The 25,232-nt window shown below is 36.4% G+C and overlaps 1 pseudogene; it reads left to right on the top strand.

The window, feature by feature from the left end:
- The first annotated feature begins 1,004 nt into the window (after positions 1 to 1,004).
- Positions 1,005 to 1,706, top strand: LOC138922923 (olfactory receptor 2L8-like; annotated as a pseudogene).
- Positions 1,707 to 25,232: the final 23,526 nt, after the last annotated feature.

The following is a 25,232-nucleotide window of genomic DNA, read 5'->3' as shown; positions in this document are numbered from 1 at the left end:
TGCCAGCAAAGCAGAAAGACAGAAAACACGCTATTTGGGAAATCTTGATCAGAGTCATGAACGCTACACTAAGTGTGTGTAGATGGTCAAGTAAAGGGTTTTCTTTAACTGCAGCATTCAGAACCTGAGTGAGGAGGCAGAGGAGGATGACTTTTTGTAAGTGGAACTTGACAATAAGGGTTCATACTATATTTCAGAATAAATGAAACAAATGATAATACCTGACTTCAGGAAAACTTGATTTGACGTTATTGTGAAAAGAAGATTTAAGAAAGAAAGCTCCTCAAACATGAGCTGATAGGCTACTGCAATTTTAGAGGTAAGTTTTGGGGCAAAATATGACAAGAAAATCATCCCTTAAGGGTGATAGACATTTATTGATACTAGAACTCCATGAAGTATTGGTTTACATAAATTTTATACTCAGGCATTTTGAATACAGCATATATTTTAAGGATACCTCAGTTTGTGTAGGGCAGTAAAACGTATTTATCCTAATTAAGTCAAAACAGAAATCTTGTTTTAAAAATAATTTTAGCATCTTCTTACAAAATATTTTGGCCAAAAATGTTCACATATTCACATTTTAATCTCTGGATCAGAAAATGAGGTTTATTTTTCCCAAAATAGATAAGTTCAGTTCTTCATTTAAGAGCTATAAAATTTTAAATAATACACAGTCTAAAATAATAAGTTAAAAAGAACTTATAGTTTTATACTTAACTCACTTACTCTTGTGTCTGCCTCTAGGAAAAATCATATTAATGCCCTAGGGAAAATTATAATCAAATATCAACTGATTTCATTTTATTGGGGTTGTTTCCACCATCAAAAATTGGCCTGTTCTTCTTCATTCTCGTTGTTCTGATTTTCCTAATGGCTCTGTTTGGCAACTTGTCCATAATGCTTCTCATCTTCCTGGACACCCATCTCCACACACCCATGTATTTTTTACTTAGCTCTCCATCATTGACTTGAATCACATCTCTACCATTGTCCCCAAAATGGTTTCTAATTTTCTTTTTGGAAACAAATCTATCTCCTTTATTGGATGTGGGGTTCAGAGCTTCTTTTTCTTGACTTTAGGAGGTGCAGAAGCACTGCTCTTGATATCTATGGCCTATGCTCATTATATTGCTATTTGCTTTCCTCTCCACTATTCCAGTCTTATGAGCAAAAGAGTGTGTGTGCTGATGATAATAGGATCTTGGATAATGGGCTTTGTAAACTCTTGCACCCACACGACATATGCCTTCCGTGTCCGTTACTGTCAATCCAGGGCCATCAAACATTTCTTCTGTGATGTCCCAGCCATGTGGACTCTGGCCTGCATGGATACCTGGGTTTAAGAGTACACAGTGTTTATGAGCACCATCCTCTTCCTCATGCTTCCTTTCATTGGCATTGCATGTTCCTATGGCCGGGTTGTCCTTGCTGTCTACCACATGCACTCAGCAGAAGGGAGGAAGAAGGTCTATTCCACGTGCAGCACCCACCTGACTGTGGTGACTTTCTACTATGTTCCACTCTTTTACACTTATCTACATCCAAGATCCCTCAGATCTCCAACAAAGGACGAGGTTCTGGCTGTCTTCTACACCATCCTGACCCCAATGCTAAACCCCATCATCTACAGCCTGAGAAACAGAGAGGTGATGGGGGCCCTAAGAAGAGTGATTCAGAGAATCTGCACTGTGAAAATGTAGACAAAGCTTTTTGTGTGTGTACCCAGGACTTGGTTATAAGTTCATTCATCCACGTACAGAATTAAAAATATTATGTTATGCTTAGAGTGCAAGGACTACAATTAATGTAGAAAGGAAGAATATCACTTAGGTCTGGACAAAATTATCTTCTAAATATACAGACATGTGAGTATATATATACATATATAAAATTCTAAGCTTTATCTTTTTTCTTCATGGTGCTTTTTCCCATCAATTTCAAATTAATCTTCAAAGTCATGTATTTTTTGCTGATATCATGTCCATGATAATCATTGTCATGTAGAAATGAAAGCAGAAACTAACTGAAGTAGTCACTCAGCATAGCAGTTCCACTATTTTCAAATATATGTAAAACAAAAAATTTTCCCTGGATGTCAAGATCTAATTGAAAGTCAGAAGACATCTTGTTATTCTCATAGTAAACCTGTAATTTACCTGCGCCAGTTACTCTGTCTTTTAATTTAAAGAAACATATCATTACAGGTATTTAGCTGAGACTTCAAGACTTCACTGGGGATTTGGAACTCCTTATACCACTCTGAATGGAATATGAGAGGTTTATGTCTCTATTAGGGTGATGAATGCTAATAAAATGATTTAATTTCAGGTTGACCTCAGGACAACAATAAAATCTTGGAGGTGCTAACAGAGGTCAAGGAAACTGTGAAGTTAATTATAAGATGAGTGGGTCAAAAGTTTAGTCAAATTAGTGGGAATTAATTAGTCAAAGACATTCCCACACCCATCCCTGGCATTCTACATATACTAAGTGTACTTCCTAAGTAAAGTTAAAAAGCAAATTCAACTAAGTAAATTTTGAAGGGTATATTGGTTTTATTGAATGAATCAGGCAGCATCTCATCTAACAAATAGAAAAGAGCTCTGAAGAGCTTTACAAGGAGCTCTTGTAAAGAGGTGGAACAAGAAAGTCATTCTTGCAAAGAGCTGATTGTTTCAGGCAAGATCACCTTCCCTTAGGGGATGGCAGTGTCTGTTAGGTGAGTTATCTCACTGGTGCTGACAGGTAATTCCAGATTGACTGTTTGAGACTCCAGCCCTGGGGAAGGTTGAAATTGTAATTGAGTTAGGTAATAAGTCTCGGTTTTGTGATTTGGGCTTAGCACAAGGGACTCCATTCTGGATCTGTTGTCTCTTTTTTAATAGTAGCCACTGCTACTCTTAGCATTAGATAATATCTCTCAGATGAGATTTTATTCTCTACTACTGCATCTCTTAGTTTTACTGAAACGTGTTGAGAGAAGCCAACATCTATGGATCAATTTTACTCATTGATATTATGGCTCAGTCACTATCACAAATAGATGCCACCATTAAATCCAATAAAAATCCATCCACTCAAGGAAACTCCCTGGGTGAAGTGCTGTCGCTGCCCATCAGTGATAAGTGTAGAAATGCTCTTTACCCTCTCAGGTATGGCAGGGAGGGGAAGGGTCATACTCTACTGAATTTGAAGGGCATAGCACAAAATGAAAATATGAGGCCTCGTTCAAAAGCAGGAAAGACTACCATTATTGGTGCTAAGTATAATGTTATTCCTTCAAAATCAGTTTATTAGCTATAAAATGAAATACAAATTACAAACAATATTTTTGTATCATAATTTTATATATAATCAATAATAATACTTTATTATGTAATGTCTTTATCGGTCATAAGATTTTTCTGGCTCACTTTTCTTCGAACTTAATTTTGTCAAAATTTGTATTTTTAGGAACTTCATTTATTATCAATATAATTGAAAATATTTTCATTCACTCGTGGCAAATGCTAAGATGCAGTTAAGTTTTGATGATTTTTAATTTTGAGAAGAATCTGCTTAAGTTACTTTAAATATTAAGAGTGCTCATGGGTTGTGAAAATTTAGACTGTATTTCTGATACCTTATATCAAAATATAAATTATGGTACAGGTAGAACTAATGATTATCAAGAATTGTTTTCTAAAAAAGATTTCTCTATGAATAAATTTCAACCTATCCGTATAAATTAATTTCATGTAAATCTGAATTTAATTTTAAATATAAATCTAACAAATGGCATTTTAGTAGTTATCTCAAATTTCTGGTAACTTACCGACTTTGTATAATAAAGCAAAAGTGGCTTCATTTTTCAAGTGCTTATTTATTCGTTTTATCATTATATTTTCAATTACAGGTTAAATCGATGCTATTTTTATCCTTTTTGTTAATAATTGATTTCCGAAACTTCATATAAAAAGACTCTTCTATTCCATGAATAATCTGTCACATTAAATTTTAAATCTTCAAATTATCTTTAAATTTTATTTCTATTTCTGATCCTGTGGATATTTGTTTTGCAATCCTGCAGCAGCTTTGAAAACTATGGATTATGGACTCTGATGATTTCTAATAACTTCCTCACATGCATTAGTGCAATGGCCATGTGTACACTTTCATTTAAAATACTTTACTGACAAAGTTTACTTCCTAAGCTCCCTAGCATTTCCTGTCCTGACACTCAGGTGACACAGTTAATAATTTTTTAGTGGACACAGGGATGGGCTCCGGGACTGAAGGGTAAGTCAGCCCCTGACCCCATCATGGGCCATTGCTGCTGCCACGCAGAGATTCTTCTCTTTAGTGGGAAGTAGCCACCTCCACCATTGTTGTTTCATCTGCAGCTGCTGCTGTCATCACTGCCACCCGGCACTTCACACAGGGAGTTTCCTTGAGCTGATGGATTTTTATAGGATGTAATGGTGGCATCTATTTGTGATAGTGACTGAGCCATAGTATCAACGAGAAAAATTGATCCATAGATATTGGCTTGTCTCAACATATTTCAGTAGAACTATGAGATGCAGTAGTACAGGATAAAATCTCACCTGAGAGATATTATCTAATGCTAAGAGTAGCAGTGGCTACTATTAAAAAAGAGACAACAGATCCAGAATGGAGTCCCATGTGCTAAGCCCAATCACAACCCAGCCACTCCCTCGGGGTCCTGTGCTACTTTGAACAGTTGTGTGTGTGCGCATGGATATTCAGGCCAACTGCTCATTGTGCATGCTGCCTGAGCCCACTTGTGCAACTATTGTTGCTGGACCAAAGCTGCATGCTAACACTGCTGTCCAGCATAGCTGTTCTGCTCACATGCATTCTCAGAGATAAAATTATTAAGAATTGTAAGATTTCAACCACAGAGTATTAAGCAAAGCAAGGATCCTCTGAGTGTGAGATCCTAGCAAGCCCACAGGCCACATGCCCATGAGGCCAGCCCTAAGAAGAGTAGAATGAGTGAGTAGGAAGGGAATGGTGTCATGACAATCAGGAAAATTATGAAAATGTCTGCCGTTTTCATTAGAAATAATCTTAGGGAGTGTGGAATTGAGCAGAGGTACCCATTTCAGACTTCTTACCCATTTCAGATAGTGAATAATGGAGATAATCAAGAGATCTGTATCTATTTTTGGCCCTGGCACACCATAGCCTAGGGGAAATCATGCCACATCTTTGGGTTTAGTTTGCTGAAAAGCAAGATGGAGGCATTTTACCATAGAGTATTAGTAAATAGTGTAGGAGAGGAAAAATAATTTGTCCTCTATCCTAGATTTTTGACTAAAGACACCTCCTGCATAATGAAAGACAGATTAACAGGAAAAAGCAAAGTTTCACAACATGTATACTTCTACCTACATGGGAGAGACCAAGGAAAACCAACTCCCTGAAACAGCCCAAGTCTTCACCTTAAATATCATCTTCATCTAAATACAAAAGTGTTGGGGGAAGGGGGAAGGGGAAAAACGTTATTGGAGGTAACCAGAAAAGGCACAGTAAATTAGGACATGGTTGTAATACAGGTTTAAGTTGCCGCCTTCCCCATTGATGAGAGATTCTCCACTCTTTGGTATGGAGAGGGAGACACCCTTACAAATGAAAATTTCCTTGATAAATACAAATGTCTCTTACATAAGAGTAACTTCTACTCCAGTTTCCAGAACTTGTCCTATGTCTGTTGATTCTTAAAAATAACTAGCATAAAATAACCTTTATGACAAAGAGGCATATTTTTGTGTGGACAATTCTGCTCCCCTTTAATGGCATCATTGAAATCCCTTTTAATGAAATTCCTACAAAAGCAAGAATAATTCAATTTTTCATGCCAACAACTCTGAAAATGGGGAAAAAGAGATCACCAACAAATACTGAGAACTCCAACTACAAGAAATGACATTCTTGAAATCTTTTATTCCAGTAGTCTCCTGGTTCAGGAAAGCAGGAAGCTAATTTCTACTGATAGTGTGTCTCACCCACAGGCCACTTGTTCTCCAAAAAAGCTCTTAATGACATTAGGAAGAGCCATATAGAAAGAAGACAGAGTTTTAAAATATTCTCCAATTTTCTCCATTGTTTATGAGAATCTACTTCAGATAATTTTTAAAATTGGAAAATGATGACTATGAGGCTAAGATTACCCTAGTTTTCTTCCTTTCACAGGGACTCTGCTCCGTTTTCATTATTTCGCCTTTTAACCATTCTTATTATCATCCATTTGTCAACTAGTAATTATTATCTTTCACTTCTCATTCATTCTTTAATTGTTTCATGGTGTGGGGACTGGCATTGGCCACACCAAGATATGTCTCTTTGGCATGATGATTATTTGGGGCTGGTTACTTTGCAGACAGGAAAGCAACTGAAAAGTAGAGTTTACTTACCCTTTGTTAGGAGACATTTACATTGTAAAGGAAATCTCCACCTGTAAAGATGCCTCCTCTCTGTACCAGGAAGAAGGGGGGGTGACCTTATCTCTAGAAAATCTTAATCAACGCCAAAGGCAAGGACTTAAACCTACATAATAATCTTATTCCTGTTTCTGGTAACCTCCTGTAAGTGACTGCCCCCATCCCCAAAATCCTCCTTTGTCTTTAGCTGGATATGATATTTAAGGTGGGGGCTTCAGCCATTTTGGTGAGTTGCTCAGCTTCCTTGAGCCTCTCTCATGTATACATGTTATAAACTTTGTTTAATTTTCTCCTGCTATTCTGTCTCGTGTGAATTTAATTTGTTTTCTGGCCAGAAGAACCCAGAGAGGGTAGTGGAAATGTCTTCCTCCCCTACAATGGCAAGAAGATGAAATTTTTAAAGCACATGCTCTCTATTTGGATGCTTTTATAATGCACACTGTGTTCCTTTAGTGTTTTATTATATATTAAATTATCAAAGTTGGATTTACAGAAAGGGAAATGAATATTTCTTTTCCCCTTCCTATTTTGAGGGATGAGTATCTTTCCCAAACAATGGGGGGTAGGCCAATTTTTGTGATAAATTGCCCTTAATTTCCATCGTTTTCTATTTAAGTCTAAACTGGCATTTGGAGTCTGATTCTATCAGATAGGGTTTTAAATTGAAAGCAAAATAAAAAAATGTATCCCGACTGAAACAAAAAGGAAATATATTAAAAAAGATTCAATGGCTTACAAAATCTTCAGAAACACAGAAGAGTTAGACTTGGTGCATGAATATCATACACAACACACAATAAGTGTCTGAAAATGAATTCTGTGAAGACACTCCCAGGACAAAGTATGAATAAAGGGTATTATATCCCCACTGAGGATTATCAGATTAAGTAACCTTAAATCCATATGCGTGGTTTAAAGGAAGCCTTGCTAGGAGACAGGCTTGAGAATTAGGTCCAGGAAAGAACTAGGCACGTGACTGATGCCTCAGAACTGGCCAGAGGGAAATACATTGGAAAAGATGAGAATGTTTTCCATAGTGGCTGCAACAGTTTGCACTCCCTCCAACAGTGTATGAGAATTCCCTTCTCTCCACATCCTCTCCAACACTGTTTCCTGTCTTGTTAATTATAGCCATTTGATGGGTGTAAGGTAATATCTCATTGAAGTTTTGACTTGCATTTCCCTGATAATTAGTGAGGTTGAACATTTTTCATGAGTGTGCCTATTGGCCACCTATATATTTTCCTTGGAGAAATTTCTGTTCAGATGTTTTGCCCATTTTTTAATTGGGTTGTTAGATTTTTTGGTGATGAGAGGTATGAGTTCTTCACCTATTTTGGATGTTAACCCATATCTGATATATGGTTTGCAAATATCTTTGCCCAGTTGTTAGGATGTCTTTCTATTTTGCTGATGGTTTCCTTTGCTGTGCAGAAGCTTTTTAGTTTCCTGTAGTCCCATTTGTTTATTTTGTCTATTGTTTCCATTGCCCAGCCAGACATACTTGAAAATATGATGCTAAGATCTATGTCAAACAGTGTACTGCCTAAGTTTTTCTTCCAGAAGCTTAATGGTTTCAGATTTACACTCAAGTCTATAATCCATTTTGAGTTGATTTTTGTGCATAGTGTAAGATAGTAGTGTAGTTTCATTCTTTTGCATGTAGCTGTCCAGTTTTCCCAACACCATTATTGAAGAGATTTCCCTTTCTCCATTGTATGTTCTTGGCTCCCTTGTCAAAAATTACCTGTCCATAGAAGTGTGGCTTTATTTCTGGGCTCTCGATTCTGTTCCATTGCTGTGTGTGTGTCTGTTTTTGTGTCAGTACCATGCTCTTTTGGTCCCTATGGCTTTGTAGTATATTTTGAAATCAGGGAGTGTGATACCTCCAGCTTTCTTCTTTTTTTCAGAATTTCTTTGGCTATTCAGGGTCTTTTTTTGTTCCATATAAATGTTAGGATTCTTTGTTCTATTCCTGTGAAAAATGTCATTGGAACTTTGACATGGATTGCGGTGAATCTGTAGATTGCTTTAGGGAGCATGAACATTTTAACTAAGTTAATTATTCCAATCCAAGAGCATGGAATATCTTTCCACTTCTTTGTTTCTTCTTCAATTTCTTTCAACAATGTTTTATAATTTTCAGTGAACAGATCTTTCACGTTTTTGGTTAAGTTTATTCCTAGATATTTTATTCTTTTTGTTGCAATTGTAAATGGGATTGTATTTTTAATTTCTCTTTCTGCTACTTCATTGTTAGTGTATAGAAATGCAACTTATTTTTGTATGTTGATTTTCTATCCCATGACATGACTGTATTCATTTATTGCATTTAATAGTTTTTTAGTGGATTCTTTAGAGTTTTCTATAGATAGAATCATGTCATTTGCAAATAGTGACAGTTTCACTTCTTCCTTTCCAATACGGATCTATTTAATTTCTTTTTCTTGACTCTGGCTTAGCTCTGGCTATGACTCAAATATTATGTTAAATAACAATGGTGAAAGTATAATGATTCCTCAAAAATTTAAAAATAGATCTACCATATGATTCATCTATTCCACTGCTGGGTATTTATGCAAAGAACATGAAAACATGAATGTATAAAGATATACACACCCCTATGTACATTGCAGCATTATTCACAATAGCCAAAACTTGGCAACAACCTAGGTACACATCAAGGGATTAATGGATAAAGAACATGTGGTATTTATACACAGTAGAATACTACTCAGCCATAAGAATTGATGAAATCTGGCCATTTGTGACAACATGGATAGAACTTGATGGCATTGTGCTAAGTAAAATAAGTCAGAGGGAGAAAGTCAAATATCGTATGATCTCACTCATAAGTAGAAGGTAAAAACCATGGCAAACAAACATATAGAAACACAGATTGGATTTGTGGTTACCCGAGGGGAAGGGGGAAGGGAGGAGGGTGAAATGTGTTCAGACACATGTGTATGGTGTTGGATTGTAATTAGTCTTTGGGTGGTGAACATGATGTAATCTACACAGAATTCAAAATATATAATTATGTACACATGAACTTTTTATAATGTTAACCACTATCCAATATGTAAAGCTTTTCATGGTAAAGCTGTGCGATCTTTGAAAAACAGGCAAGAGGAACTGATGAGAGCCAATGAGGTAGAGACCCCAATGGCCTTTAGATACTTTAGATGTATCATAGATGGTAACAGACAAGGAAAGATCTCCCTGAGGGTACAATCAGGGAAGATGGGCAATATTGGGCCAAGAAATTTGTCCCAAAGACCAAGATCCAAACCAGAGCAAGAAATAACCCCTAAGCCTGAAGGAGAGGACAAGAAATAACTCAGAGATCACGGGCTTTTGTCAGTTGTCGTGGTTTGGTGGAACTTTGTGGTATCTTTCTTAGTGGGTAGATGAATATAATTTCATCGGTAAGAAGAAGTTTTCATACAGATAATTGGTACCAGAATGGTTCAGTGTCACACACTGTGGCAACGACCACTTTGATTTACTAACAATTAAGAATCCTATTTATACAAATGAGAACTGTTATTGAAAAAGTTGATTAGTCAGGGAGACCAATTTCAACCTTTACTTCCAGAGTGGACGTGTGAACCATTCCTTCCCCCACACCAGATTGCCAGGACTCTAGAATAAAATCCAATTCCTTTCTGTGACCCACAAGAGAAAACCTAAGCAATATAGGACTATGTTAAGAAACAAAATTTCACAGAATTTTTGTGTTTACAAGTAGTGGCTGAGTTTCTTTCAACACACATTATAAATTTCACAATTTTGGGCTATCTGGTGAAGTTAGAAGTGACAACTACAAAGCTGCTATGATATTTCTCTGGTGTTAAAACAATTCATGAAAATAGCAACCAAACTTCAGATGTCAAATATTGATTAAAGAATCTTCATTGAAAGTAAATGAATTCAAAGACCTATAATTTGCAGAAGACATCATTAAGCTCTAAAGAAGAGGAAGTGCTTACTTTCTCACGGAGAAAACTGACTATTTGATGCTCATTTAAAATGCAAGTAGAAATTTAACTATGCTACTAATTTTTAAGTATTTGGAGTTTATGCTCTGATTAATATCTCATAAGTTTTAAATGGTCTATCCCTATTTTCCCTGGAAATGTTGTCTTTCCAATGTGCAGTTTCACAATAAAATAGTTTTTTGAATATATGTATACCATGTTGTGGCAGAACTGTTTACTTTTATATGTTGTCTACTTTACACCTTATCTGCCTCTAATAAATTATTTTATCAAAAATATAGTTGCATTATATTTTTCCAGGTAGTCTTATTTGAATGCCTCTGAATTAGTGAGTTTGTGTTACTAGAAAGATTGTTGCATATCATTTCTTTAATTCCAGAAAATATCACAAGCATAATGGAAAATGGTGATGCAATTCTTTGTTTATATTAATCTGTGGATACATTTTTCTTTAATTTCTAAATTATTCTTTCATTTTATTTTGTTAATAGTGTTGAAATTGTAATAGAGAAAAAAAGCGGGGTATATAATTCTGAACTTACAATCATTCGTGTCATACTACTGTAGGGTATTTTGAAAATATACATGTTTTGGACCTAACTCCAAGTTTTCTGATTCAGTTTGCAGATGCAAATAATCCATAATCAACCTATAAATAAAAAATTGGGGTAAGTTTATTATGAGCCAGAGTGAGGATTATAACCCAGGAAGGTCTTAGAATTTGTTCCAGAGAAGCATCAGTTTCAGGACTGTCATATATCTTTTTAGAACAAAGAGGGTACATTAAACACATGCTGGATACATTTTCAAAGAGGTATTCAGTTGCAAATTAGCAGGTTAACATGACCATGATGTCAGAAAAGAGACTAATCTGGGTGTTTCCAATAGGGTGTTACCAATAGGGTGTAGGAAGGGAAGTATGCATTCTTTGTCTCACAAAGTGCATTCTTTACTTTAATGGATAAGCAGATGTACAATGTATGTTTGATAGGCCATAAATTAGGCTTTCTAGTTCAAGCTGAATCAGTTTTGAACATTAATAGTTGTCCCATGTACCTCAGTATGTAAAAGTCTCCTGTCATTTTCCCCTTTTGATCAATATTCTTTCAATGGAAAACATTACTGAACAAAACATTGTCCCTTGGTGCCAGAGTGGTTGATGCCTGCCCTGGGTCCATCATGTCTCTTGGTGCTAGGCTTTTATTTGACTGATTTGCCCAGTTATCCACAGTGGGGAAAATAGTCAGATATAGTGGACAAGTATAGAGGTGTATATTAACAGGGGAAGTGTTTCATAGGCTATGTAACTTAATTATTTTTAGATTATCGCACAAACATTACACATGTGTTTTTACATGACTTTCTATAGTTACATTGTTTATAACAATCATAGAACAGGTAATCCAATACTTGAAATGATTAGCTTAAACGTCAATTCTTAGGCTTAGCCTTAATAAAAGGGGATTTGTTCAGGGTTGTAGGATTCATCAACCATCTCAAGTTGCTGAGAAATCATTACTCTAGCTTGCGTGCCAGTCATACTACACTGAGTAAACAGTAATTAGTTTGAATATTATGACTAATACAAGAATTCCAAGGAATGGTAGATATAGGAATTGCAATCCAGGTAGCAAATGGAAACCAATACTGGAAGGGAGCAAACCAAACAAATCAAAACAAGGTATAAATTTGCTTAAGGCATTCACCTGATTTTTTTTCTATGTGCTTTAGCAGAGATGACATATTTGAAGATTCCTCAGGTATAAAAACAGCATTTAGTTTGAATGACTTATGCGTACCACCATGGGATGCTGTAAGAATATCTACAGCCATTCTATTTTAAAGGACAACCTTTCTCGTTAAAGCCATTTCAGTATCTAATAAGGCTATTCTTATGTGACTACTGTTAAGGGCTTCTGTATGTGATATGACGTCCTCTAGCCCCAAAGGAGGAAGAACTATAGCTTGCTTCTCGGTGGTCACACCAGTGGAATGCTGAATGAGCCCCTCTGGCCTTAAAGAGAGGGAGATTGACAACAGGTCTTAGCTCAGTGTGAATCCTTCCCTGCATCTAAGGGAAACTCAGGGTGCAGTGTTTTAGCCATCCAGGAAGTAGCCAAGGCCAGGGACTTGTTCCATGCAACTATTGAGTTCCATTATGAGGCACTCAATAAATACCTGGCCTTCAAGACCAGTCTGTTCCAAATCAGTCTCTTTCTTTAAGTATGATAGTATTTTGATACTTTAAATAGAACAGTTATAAAGTAGGTATTACAGTTTAAGCATAGGAAAGGTCTAAATGTGGAGACACAAGGTTGGGAATGCAGGCCTGGTTTCGGGTCATGGCACAGCTGTCTACAATAGATGCTGTCTTCTTCACATCCTGGCATGGTTCTTTCCAATAGGCTGCAAAGAGTCTTTTATTTGATGTCTCCTTTGATAAATAAATTCTCCAAGTTATAGTCCATTATCATTAAGGTCTGGGAGCTCTGTGGAAAGAATCAGATCAGGCCTTTCATTTAAGTATCTCAATGGGACTCTGATAACAATGTAACATCTCCCTTAAGCAAAGTTGGTTCACATATTTCCTCATCTAATTGCATAAGACATCCAGTTATTATCTCGAAAGGAGAGAGGCAGTGCTTACCAAAGGATGTAGATGTAAGATTGAAGAGCTTTTGGACATGAGAGACTAAATGCTTCTGAAAGCATTGCCAATTAAGTTTTGATTATGCTGTTAGTCCTTTCCACCAATGCTGAGGGTCAGGGATGGTAAGTGCAGTGAAAATGCTGCATTATTGGCCAAATGTTACAAATAGATTTAAATATTTGGGGAAATGAGTTCTGTGGTCAGCGTGTAACTCAGTAGGAATTCCTCAAATAAGGAATATCCTTTTCAATAATAATTTGCCTAAAGCCACCACTCTTCTGAAGGAAAAGCCACAAAACATCATGAGAACATACAGATCATTACAAGATATTTATCCTTGAGATGATAGCATTTGGACAAAGTCCAATTGCCATACTTCAAAGGGTCCCTTAGGAAGGGGAAGGTGGCCTTGTGACTCATGAAATAGTTTCCCTAGATTACACTTTGATCATATAGCACAATGAGCATAGGTTTTATGAATTGCTGTGAGTGAAAGTTTCCAAAAGTATTGTTTTCTGCCTTTTGTTGCCACCTTTACTTGTCTTCTGTGGTGATTTCTTGAGCCTATAGGAAGAAATCTTTTAGAGGGTTAGCAGAGTAAATATAAAGTAGCAGGCATTCTTGAGGCTAGACAGCAAATCCAGCTTGATAACACCCTTGATTATAGTTTAAGTAAGAGCTACCTGTAAACCAATTAAATAATGGAATGCAGTTGTGGTTTATTCCCCTTGTGATGTTGCAAGCAAGTTAGCAAGGTTAAAATAGTGAATAATCTTTGCCTACCAAGATAACATAAGAAGGTTTATAATCATTTACCTGACAATGCTTCCCATGCAATTTAGCATACCAAACAAGCCTAATTAGTATGACTTCCTTTATAGGAAGAGAGAAAAAATTTCTTTGAGGTGAAGTCTCAGGGGCCTCCTGAAAATCCTCAGAGAAATTCTCTTCTTTCTTCTTGGTCAAAAGAAAGCCTTTATTCAGGATTTGAAAATTTTGGGGGGGAAAGAGGAGGAGCTTTTCAAAAATATCAAAAGATTTTAAAACACTTGCTCAAACAAGGTCAAGTGTTTGCTGATCTTGTCTCTGTGAAACAGTCACGGGAAAACAGAGCATATCCCTTTTGAGAGAGAAAGCCAAATTCTAATTCTTGTACCAGCTTACTTTTTATATTAAAACTCATTTACTTTATTGGATTTACTTTCATTTTAGCCAACTTGACTAGGCATAAAACTCTTAGATTTCTCTTTCACAAACATTCTATAACTTTCTTTCTACGTTCAGAATTTGTCCTATGCATTTGTTCATCCATTCTAGTACTTTAGGACATTTTTTTCTTAACCTAACAAACAAAAATACTTCCATTCTTTACACCTTCGTTACTGAAAACATATTTTACTTTCCTTGCATACAGAGCTGTTTTCCTTATTAATTTTTAGTAGCTTTAATCATGTATATCACTTAGAACTTTTAACCCTTACAGACCTTAATTTCTAAGTAAAAACTAAACAAGCAATTATAAACTTTTTTTACATTAGCATTTTGGGGCAAATTTAAAAATAAATTTTATAATTTCTAGAAGCTTGTTGCCTTTGTAGTACAATCTTCCAGTAAAATACAAAACATGTTTACAAGTAGACCCAAACTCTTTTTAGTTTCTCTGCAATAAGAAACCAAAAGAAGACAAACTTGGATACATTTAGCTATAATGTTTCAGTATTTTATCTTATTTGAACATAACCCAGATACTCAAGCTTTTATCATTTAACTTAATTTAGCAAAACTCTAAAGTTTTCTTACCAAAAAGAATTTGAAAGCTGTTTTTTTAAGTATTCAGATGATAAAACGTAATTTTTGTACCCATAAATGTCTGTTTATCTAAATCATTTGTTTCCAACAATTATGTTCAGATTACCCACAAAAACTTCATGAGACATTAGACAAAATTAGCTATCTTTTAAAGCTATTATTTTGCTGATGAATTTGTAACGGATAACAAGAGTTTATTTGACTACTAAAGCCAGGCTGCATGCCTACACCATATTCAAATACTGACAATTATAAGGTCATGCCGAATTCAATCAAACCAACCAACTTAAGCAAGCTTTTGTTTACCAAAGATTAATTTGTATCAAGTTAACTTGAAAGACATTGGGTTACTATCTATTACATTTAGAATTTATGTAAGCACTTGCTTTAAGTCAATTAAACAGAGTTCTTGATTTTGGCCATACCATCCAGAGGTAAAATATCACACGTATATAACATACATATACACACATACACGGAATCCCCACAGCTATTCTTTTAAAATTACTGGCATGAATCAGGTACAATAACAGAAATCTCCCTAGTTTTGAATCCAAATTTTGTTTTAAGCTGTTTTACTAAAATCTGTGGAGAAGACACTAAAGATGCTAGATTTGGGACAAGGCAAGTTTTATGGTCATTTTTCTGGCCTTTTCCTTCTTTTTAAATTCAGTTTTAGGAAATGGTGATGAGCTAGATAACAGTTCCCAGAGAGGCAAGGCCATAATCCTTTTTAAGATAAAGGAACTGAGTGGAATCTGAACTGCCTCTAGAACTCCTTTTCCAGTCTTACAGGGATTTGTAAGTCGAGGACACCTGTCCAAGCCCATCACTCTAATTTCCGTTTTTCCCTCTAGGTGCTTAATTTTAATTTAACTTAAGGAGGAAGGCCTGGGAAGAAAATTCCTATCAGACTCTGAATATCAGCTTCCAGTTTGGCCAAATTTCTGATCTTAATTTGCTTAAATCCTTTTGAAGACCTTGTCAATTTCAGCCAGGACAAATAATAACTACCTGGCAGTATTGAACAGTTCCAGTTATCTTTAGTGTAGCAGTTTCCCATAGAATCTCTCAGAGTCTCATTTACTCATAGATTATGGAGGTGTCTGTAAAGTCATGGCTCAATATACTCCCTTAATTATTATTTATAACAATTTTCTATGAGCTTCCTGAACGAAACTTTCAAGATTATTTTGCAATATTGAAGTTTTTGCTTTTTAAGTGCACTTTTCAATAATCTTATCTAATCTGAGTGTTCCTTCTAATGGCCAATAGAATTCCCCTGAGGCTGGCAGCAGTTTGGTAGGACCCATAGCCACGAATGGAGTGCAACCCACATTTCTTTCTGACTATCTCTGACCATAAAATGGGTTGTGACTGCATTTTGTCTGACCACTTTTAGGGACCTCTAACCTGACTTTTATTAAGCCAAGCCCTCAGGACATTAAACGAACTTGGTTGAATACTTTTTTGCTGTTCTTTGTAAATATTTATAGCTACCAGAACCTTTAGCTTTTGAGCAATTGTGCTGGAAGTTGGCGAGCTCAACTCTTTAAAAATTTCTTTGTTACCTGGCTTTTAGAAAGCAGCTCCACTGTAATTTCAAATTATCCTGGGTTATCTTGCTGGCCATTAACAGCTATCCTTATTTTGTTAAGCACTTGCAAGTCACAGCATGTGGCCAGCCAGAGTTTGGAGGTGAGGCTGCCCATTTGGGAACTTGTCACCTTTTAGAAGCTTGCTTTCCCAGTTTTCTTTTAGTTTTGTTTTGCTATAAAATCTGAACAATTCCTAGGGACAGTACAGTGGGTCAGAAATGTGCTGCTTGTGAGTGTTACTCCCTAAAGAAAGTTTGTAAACACTCTCTTACATGCCTTGGTTTCTCCCACTGGCAGCCTAAAACTGCCATGGGGGTTCAGAGCTTGGGTGACCAACCCTCATATAAGCTTCCCCGGATGGGTCTTTAATCAATTAACATGAATGACAGCAGAGTTCCCTATGGGACCACTACACGTTGTGAGGATTTGACCCTCCAACACACCTGCTAATGTTCTAAGTCACCTGAGAATGCCTTTCAGCCAGGAGGAGCAACATCCATTTTCTTCAGAGCTGAACACATTCAGTATCTCATTTCTCCATCAAGCAGTTTGTCCAGACTTTATATAAACAAAATTATTTACAATTTAAAGTTGAATTAAAAAGATTAGCCTTCCACATTCACTCCAAAGTTCCCTCGATGCTCCCTTGGCCTAGGAAATTCCTCCCAGGTTTACTCTTTCCTGGTAATTCTCCCTAGGTTCCTCTTACCTAGGGCATGTACTGGTACCCCCTTAAGACACCAAGTCTTAAGGTTTGAAGCTGCTCATATAAACTCTGGAACATTGACTTAAAATGAGGCAGTCCAGGTTTCAGGAGAACTCACCAGGGTCACCTGAAGAATCCAATGATCTTGGGGGCTCAATGGGCTCCTATTTGTACCCAATGCTAGTTCAGTGTAGATTCCAGGTGGGCTCTGGTGGTTTTCTCTGAATTTCTGCTACAACTATGCCAAGAAGTGTTGACACAAATAATCTATAATCAACTTATAAATCAAAATTGGGGGGAGTTTATTATGAGCCAGAGTGAAGATTATAACCCAGGAAGGCCTTAGAAGGCATTGCAGAGAAGCACAGGTTTCAGCACAGTCTTACATCTTTTATAAAATAGAAGATACATTAAACACTCCCAGGATATATTTTCAAAGAGGTATTCAGTTGCAAATTGGCAGGTCAACATGACCATGATGTCAGGAAAGAGACTAATCTGGGCATTAACATTAGGGTGTTGTTACCAATAAGGTGTAGGAAGGGAAGTATGCATTCCTTATCTCAAGAGAGTGCATTCTTTACTTTAATGGAGAAGCAGATGCACAACATATGTTTGATAGGCCATAAGTCAGTCTTTCTAGTTCAAGTCAGATCAGTTTTGAACTTGAATGGTTACCCCATGTGCCTCAATATGTAAAAATCTCTCGTTAAGTTTAATTGGGGTATGTCTTTTCATAGTGTTTATGTTTTAATTGATTACTTGAGTAGTTATAAATAATATATGAAAATAATATAAGCATTACATTCTAAAAATATTTAGAATTTGAACTAATTCTCTCTCTAACTTAATAAAAAAGTTTTCCTCTACCCTTCTAAGTTCTCAACTGGGAACCCTGTAACAAAAACTCCTGGGCATGTGGCTTGTGGCTTAGAACTGACCAGGTGCAAATTATAAATACATTAGAAAGGATGAGGATGTAGTAATGAGTAAGCCCCTGAAAGATATTAACAAGAAAAAATAAACAGAGGTTTATTAACATGTGGACCTCATGTATACATGGGAGATACTCAGGGATAAATTAGTTGTTTTCAGAGGTGGCTTAGAATTCCGTCTTAAATATCAACATCAACTGAAGAAAGAAAAGAGAAGGGTATAGGGGAGGCAAGATCTAGGACGATGACCAGGAAAAGAGTAGTAAACAAAAGTAAAGTTTGTCAGGAAGATTTCAATCTGTGCTTATCCCACTAAGAGTTTCTCATGATTTGGTCATTTTTCTCGTTTTGCTACATAGACGGAGACACCTTTACAAATGGAGAGTTCCTTGATAAATATAAATTTCCCTTACAAAATGGTAACTTCTCTGTTTACAGAGCTTCTTCTGTACCTTCTCTTTCTCAAAATAATCAGTTACAAGTTATCCTTTGCCAAAGAGGCATGTTTATGTGTTGACACCATAGGTTAATCTTGACTACTGATTCTGCTGTGTATGCCTTCTTGTTTTTTAGCTTTGTATATTTATGACTCATTTATGTTTTCATCTTTCATTTTATTGACATAGAATATTTCTGTGTATGACCTTACCACAATGTATTTACCCACTTTGAGTCTATTACATCTAATGCTGCAATGGGGAGTGCAATACTAATCCACTGGTCCTTTTGTGCAAGAACTGTGATCAATTTTACACCCAGTGACGGAATTACAAGATTGCAGGACAAGTGTTATTTCACAGTTTTATAGATGATACCAAACTACTGCCAAACCTGACCAATATTATGATCTGCATTTATTGTGTGTATTTTATTTTTTAATTGTAGCAATGTTAGTACATGTAGTAGCAGTAGTAAATGATAGTATTCCTTTATATTTCTCTGATTATCATCATGGTGTTTAATTTTTCATTTATATTAACATATCACAGTTAACCTATCCATTCTAATGTTGATGCACAATTGGATTTTTTTTAATTTTTGATTATTTTGAATAATGCTTCTATGAACTTTCTTCTACATGCCTTTTGGTACACATATTTCAACATTGTTGTTTCTTAAAAACTTATGAGTAAAATTATAGGTTTCCAGGGCATAAAAACATTCAAATTCTGTAAATAGTGAGAGGTAGTTTACCAAAGTGTTTGAGTCAATTCATATTGTTAAAACTAGTGTATAAGAGTTCAGCTGTTCCATGTATTTGCCAATACTTCTTGTGAGCAGTCTTTTTAATTTTAGGCATTCTGTTAGATTATATGACAGAATTTATTTTGGTCTGAATTTCCATTTCCCTGATTAGTAATTAGTTGATATATATATATTATATATGTACCATATATATAGTAACTATGCATATGTATCAAGTAATTGCTATTATTTGATATAATTACTATTAGTTGGTATATAGTATTGTATATTAATATTATTTTTATTAAAAAAGAGATGACAGGTCCAAACTGGAGTCACTTTTGCTAAGCCACACACCAGCAAACCAAGACAAATTACAGTTTCAGCCTCTCATAGGAATGTAATCTTAAACTAGTCAATCTGGAATCTCCTGGTCAGCAATAGTGAAGTAATATGCCTCATAAACATTCATGCCCACTTCTCCCTATAAAAGTCTCACTTTTGTACAGCTCTTGGAGGTCCTTTCTATTTCCAAATGGGACGTTTCCCAATTCATAAATCATTGAATAGAGCCAATTAGATCTTTAAATTTCCTCAGTTGTGTTTTTTTTTTAAACAGATTTGGTTGTAGTTGTGGAATAAAAGGACATTTCTGATGCCTTTGGGGACAAGAAGATGCACAGGTATGGTACCCATGAACCCTTTTGAGTTCTCTGTATTTCTCAGGGCAATGAGTAAGTTCCTCTTGGTTCTGAGCGCCACTCTATTTTCATTGAGCTCCCAATCTAATTGGCTTTCCAGTACAGGGCAGGTCAACTCTCCTGGAGCCATATTTTTTATTTCAGACCATAATTTTTATTTGATTGATGGAAATCTCCAGGCCCTGATTCTGTCCTAAGATCCACATGGGAACTGTTTTTGGCAATTTGCAGTTACTCATTTATGTGGAGTCCCCAATTTGTAGTCCCCATTTGTTGAAGTCTGCTGGTTCAATCCTTTCTCCAGTCCAAGTTTCCCCAGTGGGAATTGTTCACAGTGTTTACAGGGCCTTCTCTTGGATGGGGCACAGTAACATCTTCTGACTACTGCCAATATATTAAGGCACACATGCTTGTTTGTCTTGTTTTGTGTAGATAATAGATACTGTTAATGGGAATCTCAGAGGCCAAAGAGCTGCAAAAATTAGTAGGCACAGGTTGAGTACTTAAAAGCTGCTAAAGCAATCACCACCTAACTCTAAGACTCCCATGTTGGGATAAGCTAGTCATGGAATGGGTTAGATTGATACTAGGTCACTTGCCAACTTCAAGAAAATTTCCATGCAAAGAGGTACATTGTAAAACGCCACACAATCTTCAAACTGGCAGTATTTCCCAATTAGGTATTAGTTTGGCTTCAAGATGCCCAAAGCTTTGCTAAAAAAATAAATAATATCAAAAATGGGATCCTTGATATAGAAGAGGAAGAATTTCAGCAAAAGATCCCCAATATAATTGAGGTGCTCAAAAATCTATGGGCAACTTCTGATATTGACATGGGGAGAGTAAAAAGAACAGAGCCTATAAAAACTCAGACATGATTAAACTTCTTCCTCAATTGCCTCAATAGCCATTAAAGTAAAGCTCAATGTCATATAACACCTCACACCCATAGTCGAAGAACTAGTCACCCAGGGGCTAAGCATGCCCTGTACCAGCCCACATAAAATGCAGATCATGCCTGTCAAGAAACCTAATGGGTAAGGATGGTGATTTATCCAGGATTTGTGAGCTGTTAACAAGAAAGTTATTCCTCATTTCCAAGTTATTCCAAAACCAAGCACCCTTTTGTCACAAGTTCTATCAGAATTAAGATGGTTGACTGCTGTAGACCTCTGTTCAGCCTTTTTCAGCATTCCTATAGACAACAACTGCCAATATATATTTGCCTTTACTGAGAAGAGTCAACAATATAACTGGACAGTAATGTGTCAAGGGTTCACCGAATCCTCTTCTTATTTCTCCCAAGTACTCCACCAAGATTCCAGCACCCTCCAGTTCCCTGGGAAATTGACCCTTTAAATATGTAGATGATCTCCTTCTGTGCTTAGTTACCAAAGGGGCATCCATGAAGTATTCCATTTATTTGCTTCAACAGTTAGTTGAAAAAGGGCATAAAGTCTCTAGGGAAAAATTGCAATCATCTGCAGACACTATTTATTACCTAAACATAATGTAAGTGCTGACGAACTCAAGCTATCCCCAAAAAGAATTAAGTTAATCCAAGAATTCCCTAAGCCACAAACTAAGGAATAGTTTTGTGGATTCCTAGACCTGGCTGGCTATTTTAGACTATTAATTTCTAATTTTTCTTGATTGGCTTGTCTACTCTACGAACTTACTAAAATTTTAGTCTTTTAACCATTCCCTTGGGAAGATAAACATAAACAGGTTTCATAAGACTTAAACAAGTGAGACAAGAACCACCTTGCTTACAGCTACTTACCTATTGAAAACCTTGCAACTTTTCCATGAAAGAGAAAACCAAATCCTGGGAATACTTATGCAAGGACATGCTAATAAACATAGGCCTATCGCCTATTACAGCATACAGCTTGATTCAATTGTTCATGCCAGTTCCAAATCTCTTAAGGCTATAGCCTCAGCTGCAAAGCTGGTAGATGCATCAGCTGATTTAAACTTAGGAAATGGTATTTATTTACAAACTCCATATACAGCCTAAAGTCTTCTTAATTCTGAATTGACCCAACCTTTCTGTGCAAGCAGGCTAACCCCCTGTGAGATCCTTCTGTTTTCGCCTCCTAATCAATATCTTAAGCTTTGCAACACTCTGAACTCTACTACACTACAACCTCTGCCTGATGAACGTAACTGCAGGGCAATAACATCCTACTTTGTGAGACTGAGTGCTGATTTACAAAGCACCCCTTTGACTAATTTTGATCTAATTTTTTTTGTTGATGGGTGATAATGTAAAATAAAAAAGAGATTTTTCAAGACTGTCACTGTGCTATATAAATTACTTGAGAGGAGAAATGTCCCAAGAGCTAAAATAGCCCAACAAGCAGAGCTCCATGTCCTTACTGGAGCATACCAGTTATTTAAAAAGGGAAATGGTTAATACTTATACTGAAGAGCTGGCATGCTTTCAGGGTCATCCATGATTTAGGGATATTGTGGCAACAAGGGGGTTTTCTCACATCCACCGAAAGCCCAATCAAAAGTGGACAAGTAAATTATCTTCTTACTGCTACTCGCTCGCTTTCTAAAATTTCCATCATCAAAATTGAAGCCAAAACTAAATATACTGAATGTGAGTGTCAGGAAAATGCCTTCGTTGACTTTCATGCTAAGGCAGCAGCAACAGGATCTGTAGCACATGTGGATGAATTTCATTCTACTCCTGCAAAAAATGACCCCTTGTTACCAGGCTCTTGCCATCCTTGTGTCCTTGCAATATGGAAACAGTCTGCTCCTGAACCACAGAATCAAGGCATGCAAGCAATGGTTGTAAACTAAAAAATAAACAGTCAGGGCTACAGGAAACCCAAGATGGCTGTTTGGTTCTTCCTGGCTCACTGGCAAACCCTATTTTTTGGTTTTTACATTTCTTCATCAATGATGATTCATTTAAGATCATAAAAGTTATGTATAAATACAGATGGGGTGACTTCTATAAAATTGCAAAAACATTTTACCACAAATGCCTGACCTGCCAGGTCTATAATCCAGGGGAAAAAAAATTGTTTTCAGATGCCTCAAATCTTCTCCCTCTGGCCCCTTTGAACGTCTGCAGCTAGACTTCATTCAACTGTCCCTTAGAATGGGTAATTAATATGTCCTTGTAGTTGTATGCATGTTTTCTTGATAAGTTGAAGTTTTCCCCTCCTGCAAGGCTGATGCCCTCAGAATGAAAAAGAAGTTGTTGGATAGCATGTTTTCCATTTGGGGTATATCTTCAACAATCTCCAGTGATTGAGGCACGCTCTTCACTTAACAAATCATACAAGCCTTAACAAAATCCTTGCAAATTTATTGAAATTTTCACTGTCTTTATCACCCTCAATCATCAAGAAAGTTCCAGATAGCTAATGCGATCCTCAAACTTTAAATTGAATTTAAATGAATTCTTTAAACTTTCTGAAACTCCTGAACTCTCTTGGCCTAAGATATTGCCTCTAGTCTTGCTAACTATTTGCAGTACCCCTTTTGGAAAACATAAATTAATTCCACCTGAGATAGTCAACAGTAGACCAATGTTTATAGATATACAATATTTTGATTATCCCTTGTTGTCTCATGCTAGTATGATCAGTTACTTTTGGTCTTTAATGTCTTATGATAAAGGATATCATCAACAAGTTAAAGAAACATCCCTGGATCCCAATTCAAAGGATCTCATTGGTCACAGGTAGAAGCCTGGTGACTATGTATTCTAGAAACATCTTCAGAGGAAGAAAATTCTCAAAACCTATTGGAAGGGACCTTAGCAACTATTCCTGACCACTGACACTGCTGTAAAATTATAAGGCATTGAGTTTGGGTACACATCTCAGAGCTAAAGAAGGATTTGCTTGACATCTTGTCCTGTGCAGACACTAGAGATCTCTGAATCAAATTGATGAGGAAGAAAAATAGCTGACATTAAGGTAGACTGCTTCTGCTCAAGACGTCATAGCAAGACTTTATACTTGAATTAAACATGAAACCCTTACTTCTCTTTATTTCCTTTACTCTGGCATTGACCTGAAAGATAACACCATTATCTGCATCTCCTAGGCTATTGCTAAGCTTGGTAACCTTTCAGACTGCTAGGTTTTTCATCAAAGAATTCAATCTATCCATGATGCTAGAGACCCTCTGGTCCTCCTTGTGTCCAATTTATCTTCTATTCCCAATGTCACCACAAACTATTATGAACCCCCCTTACCTGTCTCTTATGGAGTTCAACTCTTATGGTCAGAGCATCCAGTCTTTGTTTTTTATCTTCCCCTGATTATAACTGTACTTCCACAATTAAACACAAATACGTATGTAAATCTTTGTATATTTCCATCCCCACAACCACATGATTATCTATATCAGATCTATTCCAATCATGAAAAGACGTCACCAGGAGCATCCATTTTTGCAAGGTAGTTAGAACAACACTTTATTTCAGGCTGGGAGATTTACTCCCTGAATTCACTGAATAAATGACCCCCAGCTTGAACAGACAAATGCAACAATCCCTGAAAATGAATCCATTTACAGTACTATACTAATGACAATATTTGTGCCCCAAAAGGATTTATCTCTATCTGTGGTGGCTATTATTCTCCTTGGGCTCATGAAGGCCTAGATGGCTAGTGCATAGCTAGTCAATAACTCCTGGGTTATCTAACTGTATCCCTAACTGTTCACAAATGAACTAAGATACCTCATTGGTCAACTTCCCTGAATTTACATCACTGAGTTAAAAAGGACATACCAGGAGGCATCACGATTCAATATTCACTTCCTTTGGCAGGACACTACTTCCTTGGTTAATAGTTAATGTTGAGAATATGATCAGGAACTTCTTACTTCTTGAAAATATAGCAGAATCTGCTGCTAGGTCAATAGCTTCTCCAAAAATTCCTTAGACTCTTAGGTCAATGTTGTTCGTAACAATAGGATGCCTTTGATTTTCATTTAGCTGAGCAAGGAGGTATCTGTGCTGTGGCAACACCACTTGCTATGTGTGGATTAACACTTCTGGAAAAGTTGACTCTCTGTTAAATAAGATCACTGAACAAGCCACTTGGCTCAAAAAGGTAATTCCTTCAACAAGGTGCTTCTTTTACATTTTATTTTGATTGATTTGGGTCGTGGAGACCATACTTCCAAAGGGCACTCCAAACATTGGGAAATATCCT

The sequence above is a fragment of the Equus caballus genome, unplaced genomic scaffold (genome assembly GCF_041296265.1).
Source record: "Equus caballus isolate H_3958 breed thoroughbred unplaced genomic scaffold, TB-T2T haplotype1-0000019, whole genome shotgun sequence".
NCBI classification, from domain to species: Eukaryota; Metazoa; Chordata; class Mammalia; order Perissodactyla; family Equidae; genus Equus; species Equus caballus.
Note: the sequence above shows the minus strand (reverse complement) of the source record. Positions and strands in the feature narration are given on the sequence as shown.